Below are 13,455 nucleotides of genomic sequence, written 5' to 3'. Positions count from 1 at the left end.
AAACTGTTTCAATGATATTTTGCTTTGGGGACATTCATAGGAGTTTTTCCTATCATTACCACTTACAGCTGTAGCAGGCATCAAGTGAAATTTAGCAGTATGATTGTGGTTTCTATTCATTCAACTAACATTCCTTAAATGACTACCATGTCTGAGATGCTACAGCTAGGATACTAGTGATGAAAAATGTAGTCTTTTTTCTTACAGAGCTTGAGTTCTTATGGAAATTGTTCAGAAGAATCAATCAATAATCTCAGATACTGGTAAAAGTTCATCATGATAAGAAAATATGGAAGAGTAGGAGTCACAGTTACTGCAGAAGAGTTACGGAAATCTTGAATGATAAGGAGATATGTGATTTGTAAAACTGAGTACAAGTATAAATAGCTATTCAGGATCAAGAGGGATCAAGAGGGATTTATTCTGAATAGACGAAATATCATGTGCTTTGAGACCTATAGAACTGCATGCTCATTTGGTTATTTCTATTGACATTGTGTTAGTTTCTTCTTCAACCTTGTTTTAATGCATATCTGCAGATTCACAATAAATATACTTTCGGTTATGATAAACTATTATGTAAGAAACATGCATTATTCATATTTATATTATGACACTAAATATGTGAATATATTTTTGATTATTAGAAAAATACAAGGTTCTTGAAAGGAAGACTTCTAACTTAATTTATCACAATCCTGGAGTGGTTTTAGAAGCTTGCTTTTTCAAGGCCAATAGCAGAGCCTCTCTTTATAGTCTACTATTATGGAGTCTTACACAATGCGATGTACTCATAGGAGTGACGTTCTTATCACCCTTGATTGTAAGCAAGTCGATTTTCATCTTCACTCAAGGTGAGAGGATGGCATAACCCAGTGAATCTTCAGGGTTATATCTTTAGGAGTGTTTCCTTTCCTGTCTTCCTAGTGAACTCTCATTTTTTCTTTGACTTTGGCAAAAAAGTTAACTTTTGTTAAAATATGAGCACTAAATCTATGTTTGTCTCATATTACTTTTCATAGCTTTAAAATGTTTAAATTTTTCATAGGCAAATATTTTTAAAGATATAAGCAGTATCTGTATTCAGGAACAGCCTTCTTTTTAGAGTTTCTTAGTTCATCGGGTGGGCTTAATCATGAATTTTTTTTCTTCTTTCCATTACTGACTGGCATATATTAAGAAGCTAACATATTTAAAAGACAAAAGAAAAAAAGACTATTTTTCTTTTGTTTTTATATTCTACATTGTTACAGAAAAGACTGAAATTAATTTATACAGAAATTCATATGTAAAAAATATACTTTTATTTCCAGTTGAATATCCTGACATAATTGTATATTTTCAGCGCTTGTTACATAGAAAGTATTTAAGCCATATTTGTTCACTGAACTGAAAATTTCAACTGAAATTTTTCCCTCAAGAGAATGAAAGGATAAAATTCTTTTATTTTTATATATTATATCCTTCACCAATTAGAATTCTGTTTAAACGATTTTAAGTAAAAGAAAAACTAAGATTCATTCTTAATTCATATGTTTTATCCTTTTGTGTGTGTTTGCTTTTTAATACACCATAAAGCCAGCGTGTCTCAAAATGCAGTGTGTTCCTTAGACTTCATTAGACACATAGGATCAGAAATCTCATGATATTGGGTCTAGAAACTGGCACTACAACAATGTCCCAAATGAGCAATATAATCAATAATTTGAAGACCACTTTCTGGGACTTCATACATACGCACTGCATATATATCATATAAACAATAGATTTCTGTTATTACTCCAACTCTATTGACAGGAAAGAAAAATTACATTGAAGACCTGTCTGAAATAAGTGGAAAAGACATAACTATTGATATCTTAGTCAATATTTCCAATAAAGTGTGACTCTATAGTATATAGCTGTCTTAAACTAGGCCTTACTTTGTTTGAATGACAATAAAAGAAAATTACTATTTACATTGTTTGTATTTACATATAATAATGACTATGTTTATTGAAAGCACTGTCACAATATTTTTACTCTTCATAAATAAAATTTAATTACAAAAAGAATAGTTTTAGTTATTGCCTATAATATATATATATATACATATATAGTATATATATAGTATACATATATATACATATATAGTATATATATAGTATACATATATACATATATAGTATATATATACATATATGTATATATGTATACATATATAGTATATATACTATATAAACACAATGTACATGATTGATTCATGAATGATCATTCACATCTCTAAATTTTAGGAAAGGATTTCACAAACTTTTACACCATAGTAAGTTTTCTACTGCATCTATTATAATCTCTTACATATTGCTAAAATAAATTATACTGGGAAGTTACAAACTCTCTCTTTTGAAGATAAAAAGAACAGAAAATTAACCTATCATGGAAGGAAAGATTAATTTCTTAAAGGAAGACAGAACGTATTGAAAATTTCTACTTATTATTTAAAAAGATAGATTTTGGTAATAAAATATGCTATTCTAGAAGATACATTCTTCTCAACACTAGCTAATAATGTTAACTTAGGAAACATTAAAAATCAACACTATTGATATATCTCTGGTATTCATTTGTGGTCATAAATAAGAAATCTGTGAATAAAATAATGCATTTGTTTCTAAAATGTATATTTCATAATGAATATACTATGGTTATTTATTTGTTTATTATTCTCATGAAATGTTGATATTGTAGTTATATATTCATAAAATATCTATCATGGAGGTCAACTTTTAAGTAACTTGTAAACATGCTAAGTTTATCTGAAATTGAGTATTTCTCAATTTAGGTAAAAGAAGCAAGCCAAATGTCAACATAGTAAAAAAGGAATATAGTTTTATTTGTTATTCAAATATGGGCGTTATTGACCAAAATAGCAATTCTTTGTATTCTTTATTTGCTTGTGTGTGTCTATGCGTGGGATGAAAGATTACTGTTAGAATTAGAATTACATCTTTGAGTTTGTTGTATAAATAATTTTTAAAAAAGTTTTGCAGTGAAAATTTTAGCAGACATTACAAAAAATTTTCATAAATATATTCTATTTCTTGATAAATTTCATCCATATTTACTACCTTTTAAATAAAGGTATTAGAAAGTTAGCTTCAATGACACTCTTGCTATTATGATAGGAAACTCTTCCTCAAAGTGGTGATATTTAGGCAATGGCGAGGAAACCTGTGTTTTTATTGTTAAAACTTGAAATACTCTTTACTTATTGACTAACAGACACTGTCTTAAATATATGAATGCCTCTTCTGTCATTCACTATATGAATACCTCTTCTGTCATTCACTCTCCTATCCTCCCCTTGCAATCTCCCATTTTTCCCCATGTCCATCATGAAAGTGATTATCATTTGTACCACTGAAGAACCACAAGACTCTAACCCGGTACTTCAGACTTCATTCATTCTAAATGCTCAGTGTCAATGTATGATTCCTTCAAAATTCCCAACTTTTAGCCTATCTAGGGGGACATAAGAGAATCAACTTCATTTCCAAATAGCTCTCCTAGGGCCTGGGCAGTTGACAGCCCGGATAGAGAAGACCCTCCACAGACACTCCCTCCTTTCTTCAATTTCTTCAGAGCAAGTCCAGATACCAGAAGGAAAAATGGAATCCCTTTAGGCAAACACCTAACATGAATGCTTACTATATACTTTCATTAAAACTCCTGACTTTTCGCGCTTGGGCAAATAAATCTTTATCATTAGATTAGTTAATATCTTCTGATACAATATAATCTGTACTTCCTCTTCATTCCTATCATCTGTTTTTATATTCCTTCACCTTTGAACTCACTTCTGTCTGCATTGTATAATTAGAATATACATATATGTATATGTATATGTATAGTTGTATACATATATGCCTCTGCTTTTAGATTATAAACTTCTCTAGAATAAGTGATCTTCAAATATGGTTTACTAAAGTACATAGCTCCTAAATGTTCAGTAAATGTTTCAAGAATAAATGAATCGATAAACTAATTGAATAACTGTGTCATTAACTAAGGAATATAATGTCTCACTTTTAAATCTCCAAATTAAAAAAGAAACCAAAACTAAATGATCAAACTATTATTTTATGTGACATTATATTGACCAAGACAAAAACATATGGATATAATTTTGAAATGCAGTATTCATTAACAGGAAACATTTAGAGTAATTCAACAATGTGACAGGTGTTTCCCACTCTCTTCAGATTCCAGTTGATTTTTATCAGCTAATGTGACATTCATAAAACAGAACACAATATCAAGGGACAGGCCAAGGAGAAAGTAGCAAATATACCAGAAAAGAAGAATCTTGTTATATGAACTCCATTTCCATCCTTTTATTGCATAATTTAATTATAGAGTTTGATTACTTGTTTGGAAACTTTAGTTGCTACACAAGCAACTACTACACAATGACTACTATTTATAATCATGTAGACTTTTGTTATTTTCAGTAATGATGTAGTTTTTTCATGTTTTATCTTACTTTAACTGGATTCTTTGTGATTGTATCTATAGTGGTCCTAAATATGTGAGATTAATCATATTAAAATTAGATTGTCTTTAGATGTTTGTATATGTAAAGTGCCCATTAACATTTACACACTATTTTTCTTCCTGATTAATTTCAAGATNCCACAGAACTATTATAAAATGTTATATATATTTCAAATCTCTAAAACTACAGGGGAAAATATTTTTATTTCATAGGTATTTATATAATTTTAATTAGGTAAAAAAATCAAATATAAATATCTGGGCAAATATTTCTGGTACCAAAATATGGATGTATATATAATATATATTCAATGTATATGCTAAATTAAGTTATTTTCTTAGTCTACTCCATAATAAAAATACCATAAACTGGGTAACTTAATAAATAACAAACTTACTTATCCAAGGTTATGGCACCAAAAGATTTGACATCTGGTGAGGGCCACCATTCTCATCTCCATGTGGAGAAACAGCCTCCATTCTCTGATAGCTGTACAAGTTAACATGGTGAAGAGCAAGGGAATTTTCTCAGGCCTCTATTATGAGGACATTAATCCCATTTATGACGGTTCAAACATCACAATCCCAACCCTCCCAAAGGCCTCATTTCTTCAAGGGTTAGAATTTCAACATATGAATTGGGGGGATACAAATATTCAGTCTATAGCACTTGTTATAGAGGAAATTTATTAAATCAACAGATATTTACTAGGGTGTCTCTTATGTTCTTGGTGCTATGTTAGGCACAAATGATGTGGCCAAGAACAAGACAAATGTGGTACCTCCCCCAATGTCCTTTATAATCTAGAGAGTTGTCTCTAATCTCAGGACCTCCAATAAATTCAATTATTCAACAATTATGTAGTAAGAATTAGACCAAATAGCAAGGATTCAGCAGGAAACAGACAGATTAAAATGGTTAACATCATAGATCTTACAGTGTTAGAGAAGACAAAAAGTAATTAGGTAGGCTAGGTAGTACAATTAAAATATTATATGTGGTATGGAAAAACACAAAACAGAACAAGAGTAATAGGTTATACCAAGAGTCTTGTGATTTTAAAAGTAGTCAGATTAGGGGCACATAGGTGGCTCAGTTGATTATGCCTCTGATTCTTGATTTCAGCTTAGGTCATGATATCGCAGTTTCGTGAGTTCAAGCCCCACTTTGGGTTCTGTGCTGGCAGCAAAGAGCCTGCTTGGGATTCTCTCTCTCTCTCTCTCTCTCTCTCACTGCCTTTTCCCCACTCATGCTGTTTCTGTCTCTCTCAAAATAAATAAATAAACTTAAAAAAAAGTAGTGAGAAGAGGCCTCAATGGCAGTGAAATATTGGCAAAAATTAAAGAAATGAAGCAACAAGTCATGATACTTGAATAAAAGCCAGTAGCCAGTACAAAGCTCCAGAGTCAAGGGGAACCTTTGAAAGGAGGACACGGGAAAACTAGAAAGGCCAGGGTGAATAGAAATAAATCATCAAGGGAGGCAGTAGGAAAAAAAAAACCTGTCACAGACATAAAGAATCCCTATATACATAGGCTTTATAGATTATTATATAGACTTGGATTTTACTCTAAATAAAATGGAAAGCGTGAGTGACAGACTGATGTATATTTACAAAAGAAAAGTTCTCAACTGTGCCAAGAATTGACTGCAGGCAACAGGTTTTCAGCAGGAAGACCAAATAGCAGGTTATCACAACTATCTTGGTAAAAGTAACAGCAGCCTTGCCAAGATGGAACCAGTGTTAGAAGTGGAAGGTAGATTCATTCGGTTATATTTTGAATGAAGAAGAAGCCAGATATTTTGAATATAGGATGCAATGTGATCAAAAGAGATGGCTACAGGCAGTTTAAGATATTTAACCACATCTAAGACAAAGAAGATGGAAGGTGTAACAGGTTGATGGGGCTGTTTGCAAATTTAGATTGTGTAATCCTAATTTTGAAGTGAACAAACTGAAGACACATTCGAGTAAACACGTCTGAATTTCAAAGGAAAATTATGGGGCTAACATATTAATTTGAGAGTCAAATAAATTTGCCGTGCAAGTGAGTATGGATGAAAAATCCAAGGACCCCGCCTTGGAAACAAGGAAACAAGAAGGTAAGGAGGGACTGGGAAAAGGGCAGCTAGTTAAAAAAGAAAGACAAACAGGAGAATTTGATTCCTTGAAGCGTGGCAAGGCAAGTGTTTCAAAGAGACAGTGATAAAGTATTGAATACTGTTGAGAAGGCAAGTGAGTTGAGAACCAAGAACAGAACATTGAATTCAGCGTGCAGAAGTCAGTTCAGACCGTGACGAGAGTAGTGAGCATGGAGTAAGATGGGCACAAGCCAATTCACTCGTACAGCAGAGAATGAGAGGAGGGAAATTAAGAATGAGAAAGTTGACAATTCTTTTAAGGATTTAAAAAATGGCAGATCCTTCTTCCCAATTGCTTAAGAATGGTTTAAGAATAAAAGAAATAATATTTTTAAAAAATTCTCGGAATACCCTTAATAATAGGTAAAGTACAGAATTATCACAAATTCAAAATCAAGAAACACATATAAAATTAGCTGTGTAAAAAATTTAGAAGCCACTGAGAATTTTGTAAGCGAATAGTCTACTAAAGCACTTCACCTCAAGTTCTAGCACTTACACAGTGAAATATTTTGTTTCTTCACCTAATTTTACAGGCACAAAATTTTCCTCAGCCTACACTGCATATGGTTCCTTCTGTTCACATACACACATGCTTATTTCTCAGAATAAATCCTTTCACTGGGTTCCAGAAGACTCATGAGAATAATTCATAGATTTCCTTTGTTGTTCTCATCCTCTCCTGAACTGCAATTACACATCAGATCCATTCCTTTGAGGACTAGAAAGCAATTCAGCAGGAAAAGCTGCCTTTTTATTCATGTTAAGTCCATGAAAGACGCATCAATGAACATCAAAATTGTGTGAGTTTGGGTTGTGTGCTTTCCTGAATTTTCTGAATTTTCTCCTCATTTACAGGTTTTAAGGCAAAAAGAGGGGCACGTATACAGACAGAAAGAGTAAAGCATTTAGAAAAGTCTTGAGTAAAAACATAATCATCTAAGAGGCAAATGGAAGAAGAGAAGCAAAGAAAAAAGCACACAGATGATCATTGTTTAAGAATAAAAGAAATAATATTTTTAAAAAATTTTCAGAAATCACAAGAGCATTTCTACAATGTCAAATTCATAACCATCAAATACTATGAGGACATAAATATATTTCATATATTTACTAAGTAAGGTGTCATTAGGAAATACAGTAAGATCAATTTTACTTGAATGGTATGGAGGGGGAAAAATGATTCAAAAGGTACTTAAAGAATAAACAGGTTTTAGTGAAGAGCGTCAAAAGTAAAAAAAGTGGTGTTGATATGACCTGCAAGAGAGTGGGAACTGTTATCTATTTTATACAATATGCATGCCCACAACCTACCACAAAGACTGGTAAGTAGGGACACACATTAAATGTTTGTTAATTAAAGGATCCAGAGAAAGAAAGCATTCTCAGTAGTCCTTTTGTGTTTATTAACATTCTTATTTAACAACCTGAGAAATCATGGGGTACTAACACCCTATTGTCCTTCAGAAATGTATAACTTCTTAAAAACAAACCAAAATGGAAAACAAAAGAAATGTTTAACTCTTCCCTTTAGTCAGTCACTGACTGTACATTTCAGAAGATGAACTCTCACTCGGTGTTTAACATTAGAAAAGCCTCTTTGATAATATAGCTATTTAGCAAATATAATATGCCAGACTATAAATAGGGGGGAAATAATTAAATGAAATACTTACTGTTAATATTAATAAAATGTGGCTTTAAGTATTGTAATTCATAAATTTTATTTTCAGCTTTTAGGATTAAATACATTAAAAAGTAGAACACAATACTTTCTTCCTATTCATTTTGAAAGTCTAGTTATATTTTGAACAATATACATTTAATATTACCTACAAAGTAATAATTAATTTAGATAAGTTATTAATTGAAAACAACCTGTGTCATTAATATATATTTTCTTTGTTATTAATTAAACCCCTGGAGTATGCAATTACTTTATAGAGTCCTCAATGTATTTACACTAGTGTTCTAGTAGAGCAAATGTATGAGTGGTAAAATTTGTTAAAATAATAGCATAACTATAAAATATATTTAGTGAGCCAAAAGACCTTTGCATAAACTCTCCTGAGCCATCTAGGTAACAAAGCTCAATCTCTTCTAGAATTATCAAGACTGCTTCTGAATTTTGTAGCTACTAAAAAACAACACTTCACTTGATTATTCTGAAATAAAATGAAAATACTCTTATTTATGTCATTCATTTGCCTTTTTGATAAAGATTATATTCACTGATATTCGGTGTGCAGGCTAGTGAGCCTTTTAACTTTAGATTTTGCATCAGTAGGTAACACACGTTCTAACCAAGATCTGTATTTTAATACTAAATTTATGAAAACATATTTATTCTTTACAAATTATAAAGTTAATTATTTCTGTTTAGGCCCTATTAATCAGAAATAGACACATTTACTTGATTTACTACGTGGATAATTTTTTAGATGATATTCTGATCATTTTATTCTATTCAACAGAAGCACATGGGCACAAAAATTATCCACAGGTGGGACTTTCCTCCCACCTCTCAATACAATAACAATAGAAAAATGGAAATTCTCTGACCATCCACAAGTAATGCTGCTATTCTCTCAACACTTTTAGACCTGTTTACACTACATGCAATATCCAGGTCCTTGAGGTATTATTAGACATTGATTCTAAGATAATACTAATTCCTAGAGATTTAAGAATAATTCTGTGATCCATAGGTCAGAGCAGGTGTAATGGAATCAGAAGATAAATGTCATTTTGTTCTAAATCCACCTTATGGTAGTTTAACTCATATCTATCATCCATACTATATTTATTCCCATACCCAGTGAGGATTATTAGAATAAATATTTTTATTCACTAGAAGAACACCGGCAATGTTTGCTTGATACAGAGATAATAGTTATGATGGTAGAAGAGTCAAGTGGAAAGATTTGGAACCTCCACTAAAGAAACAGTGAATAGCAACTCAATTCCAATATTATAACTTCAAGGGGAATAGAAGAATTAGTGTCATATTGAAGGATTGTAGGGTTCAAGGATATTGATTTTTATCACATCCACATTTCTACTTTCCAGTATGAGGATGGATTATATTTGAGAATAGCAGTGGATTGTTTTACAATTAATCACCTGAAAATGCAATTACAGCTATTGTTCATGGTATGAACTTATCACTTGAGCAAATAAAAGAGTTCCTGGCAATCAGTATATGCTTATTAGGATAAAAGCACTTTTATCTCTAGTCCAAGAAATGGACAATAACATAACTAGCTGCCTTTTATCTGAAATACACAGCAATATACATTTCCCACCTCGTCCTAAAATTTACCTGGCTTTAAACCATTATAAATAAAAGGTATCTTTGTCATACCAAAATTATATAAAACATTACTATAAATGATTATTTAAGTTAAATAATACTATATGAATCTGCAGAGCTGTTCCTAAATTCTTTGAGAAGATAGATGCATGCTAGAGGTCCAAGACAGCACTCAAATTTTCTGGTTATTTTCCAGAGAAATATTAGACATTCCCTGTAAAGTGTAGAACTATTCAGCATATTACAACTTCTATGACTAATAAAGATGTAAAATAGGAGACTTTGCTTCATTTTTGAATGCTAAGTATTCTGATGTTCTCATTTATCCCCTAATTGGAAGCTTTGAGGGGCGCCTGGGTGGCTTTCAGTACAAGGTTTCCCACCTGGTTTGGGCAAAACTGTAAGCAGCATTGCTACTTAGTACTTAACAAATATCAAAATGTTCTGATTATCAAAATGTCTAAGATGGAGAGGGATGCTGTAAAGGGCTGCAGAAATCCCTGCTAAGAGATTTACAATGGGGGCCACTGGTTTTGGAGGCAAGGTATTTCCTCTTTAGAAAATAATGTTCTTCTTTTGAAAAACAGATCTTGGTCTAGTGATAGAACTTAAGTTGCATCCTTAGTTTCCCACATATGATTTCAAGGGTCATTTCATATGACTAGTTGACTGGGAAAAAAAAAACCTAGAATCTGGCTCACTGATACCTTTTTGTGACATACTGAAACCATTTGGAAGGAGATTGTTGCTATGGTTCAATTCAATTCAAGATCTATAAACGAAGAAAACAAATCTGAGCAGAGAATTGCTAAGGTTTCTGGAAATAAAGAGAAGGATCTATATTAGCAGGATCTTGAGATAAGGATCTATATTCACACATAGGAAGTAGTTAATGATTTTTGACAGGGACTTAGAAGATATAAGTTTAGAAGACTGGTGAGAAGGAGACTTGAACAATGTTTTGAGGGATAACTGTAAAAAATAGGTTCAGGGCACCTAGGTGGCTCAGTCGTTTAAGCGTTTGACTTTGGTTTGGCCTTGGGTCATGATCTCATGGTTTGTGAGTCCGAGCCCCCCAAACAAGCTGGGAGTTAAGAGTGACTGACATCACCTTTACACTCAGTCTGTGAGCATGTCCTCCCAGCTTGTTTGGTACACCCACAAACAAAGTAAAATAGGAACAACGGAGACAATGCACGGGGTCAAAAACATGGATTCTCTATGTCACGCCAACCTGGCCACTGCTGCTTCTCAGTGCTCAGTGGCAAGGGGCAACCCAAGGATGATATGGTACTATTAACCTGAGTGGACAAGCCATTTGGTGTCAGCTTGATTATACCAAACCGTTTCCTTCAGTGAAGGGCTAGAAATATGTTCTCCTGAGAAGAGATGCTATATTTGGATTGAATTTCCTTATCTACCACTTATCTAGTCATCTGTTGCTACATAACAAAATTCCTCATACCTGGGCTGTTCATTTCTAAGTTATATAGCACCAGCTGAGGTGAGCTTATGTTGGAGAATCCACTTCCAAGGTGGCTTCTTCATTCATATGTCTGGCTCCTGAGTGTTCCTTAGTGTGTCCCTGCCCCTCACCCCTTTCTCTCCATATGGTATTTCTCTTTGAGATTCTATATATATTGGGCTTATCATAGTATAATGGTTTCTGGGTAGTCTTCTTAAAAGGTAGCCGATACCCCAAGTCAATTACTTCAGTGTTCTAAAAGCACTCCAAGGAATCTGATCAAAAGTTGCAAGGCTTAATACGACCAACCTTTAGCAGTTTGAACTATCACTTCAGTTGATTATACTGCCCAATCAAGTCACTAAGGACATCCTGATTTAAGTAGAAGAAAGAAATAAATATCACTTCTCACTGGCAAAATGACACATACATGACAGGAAGGAAAAAAGAATTTGGAACCATCTTAAAGAGGAGCAATTACATCCGTATTTTTTCTGCCAGCAGCAATATATATTATTCACCATCATGTCCCCCCAAAACCTATTTCTGATAAAGATATTCTATTAATTATGTATAAAATATGCAGACGTTAGCTTTATTGATATATGTAATAGCTTACTAAAGATGCTGCTACGGTTTCAGAAGTATGAAATTCCTTCCAGTTTGAGATTCTGTCCCTCCAGAAGGGTTTAGCACCCAAACCAGACATCAGAAAGTGGTAAGCTCTCTTATATAACCAGAATGTATGCATTCTAAAGTCAAAGGATGGAAATTAGAAAGACACCTCTCACAATGGCACTACTGATCTTTTCACAAAGACTTTGCTTCCTTTCCCTGCAACTACGGGTTCTTCAGTTTTGGAAGATGCAATACTCAAAGAAAAAATACTTCCATCAGGAGATATACAACAATATCCTTTGAAATGGAAATTGAGATTACCTCCTAATCTTTTGGTTTTCTCTTAACCTCTGAGTCAGTAGAAGTCAATGGGGTTACAGTATTGATTGGGATGACTGATCTTGACCATCCAGGGGAAACATGGTTGTTTCTAAAGAGCAGAGCAAGGGAGGGAAATGAGTGGAATTCAGGTAATTCCCTTGGATTCTCTATGTGCTGTCACATCCAGAGGAATATATCAATGAAAATTCACTCTACTTCTGTACAAATCCAACCACTAAGAGCTTATAATTGCTGAAAAATCAAAGTTCAGGTAGTTTGTTTATTTTTATTGTTTATTTTTTGAGATAGAGATAAAAAGAAAGAGTGAGGGAGGGGCAAGGAGATTGGGAGACACAGAATCTGAAGCAGGCTCCAGGCTCTGAGCTGTCAGCAGAGAGCCCAATGTGATTTCAAACCCACAAACCATGAGATCATTACCTGATCTGAAGTTGAATGCTTAACTGACTAAGCCACCCAGGTGCCCCAAAGTACAAGCATTTTAAATAATTTCTCTTTCCTTTTCTCAACATTTTTGCCGATAGGCTGTAGAATACCATGATAGTAGAAGGACTAAAACCAGAGGGGATATCTACATCACCTAAAGATCTTGAACTTGGACTTGAATGCAGCAAGAGATATATTTACATATTGTGTATTTGGTTGATCATATCCTTTTTTTCTTCCTTCATCTTCTTTGGATAGGTAATTAATTTTTAATTAGTTAATTGAGGCTTGAGAAGATATCATTCCATTTTTTTAGGAATACATTTTGCTGCTTAATTGGAATTGCCCTCTAGAAGAAAAATGGTGTATACTGGTTGTGGCATACTGTAGCATGAAATGTAGTGGATGTTTCCACTTGTTTTATTGTCAAGAAATTTAATACCATTCTTATATATGGGAAATCCCCCACTGTATAAAATTTTGCCCATTGGACATGTTTATGTGGATCTTTTAATCTGGCTTAGTGATTAAAATAAGTAGAGACAAAAGATTCAATTCAACAGTAGTCATATCAGTTTTCAGGATCATCTGTAGCAAAAGTGCCAGCAAAGTCAATTT

At 33.0% G+C, this 13,455-nt stretch overlaps 1 long non-coding RNA gene across 1 annotated transcript in view; it reads right to left on the bottom strand.

Annotated features, from left to right (window-relative positions):
* LOC144221999 (uncharacterized) overlaps nucleotides 1-5,015 on the bottom strand; it is a 29,909-nt gene extending 24,894 nt beyond the window's left edge. The window contains exon 1 of the long non-coding RNA XR_013332252.1: nucleotides 4,932-5,015. This is a non-coding gene — a long non-coding RNA (uncharacterized LOC144221999). The remainder of the gene's footprint in view (nucleotides 1-4,931) is intronic.
* Between the last annotated feature and the right edge of the window lie 8,440 nt (nucleotides 5,016-13,455).

This window comes from Crocuta crocuta, unplaced genomic scaffold (assembly GCF_008692635.1).
Source record: "Crocuta crocuta isolate KB4526 unplaced genomic scaffold, BGI_CrCroc_1.0 scaffold376, whole genome shotgun sequence".
Taxonomy (NCBI): Eukaryota; Metazoa; Chordata; class Mammalia; order Carnivora; family Hyaenidae; genus Crocuta; species Crocuta crocuta.
The sequence above is the reverse complement of the archived record's forward strand: the minus strand, read 5'-3'. Positions and strand labels throughout refer to the sequence as shown.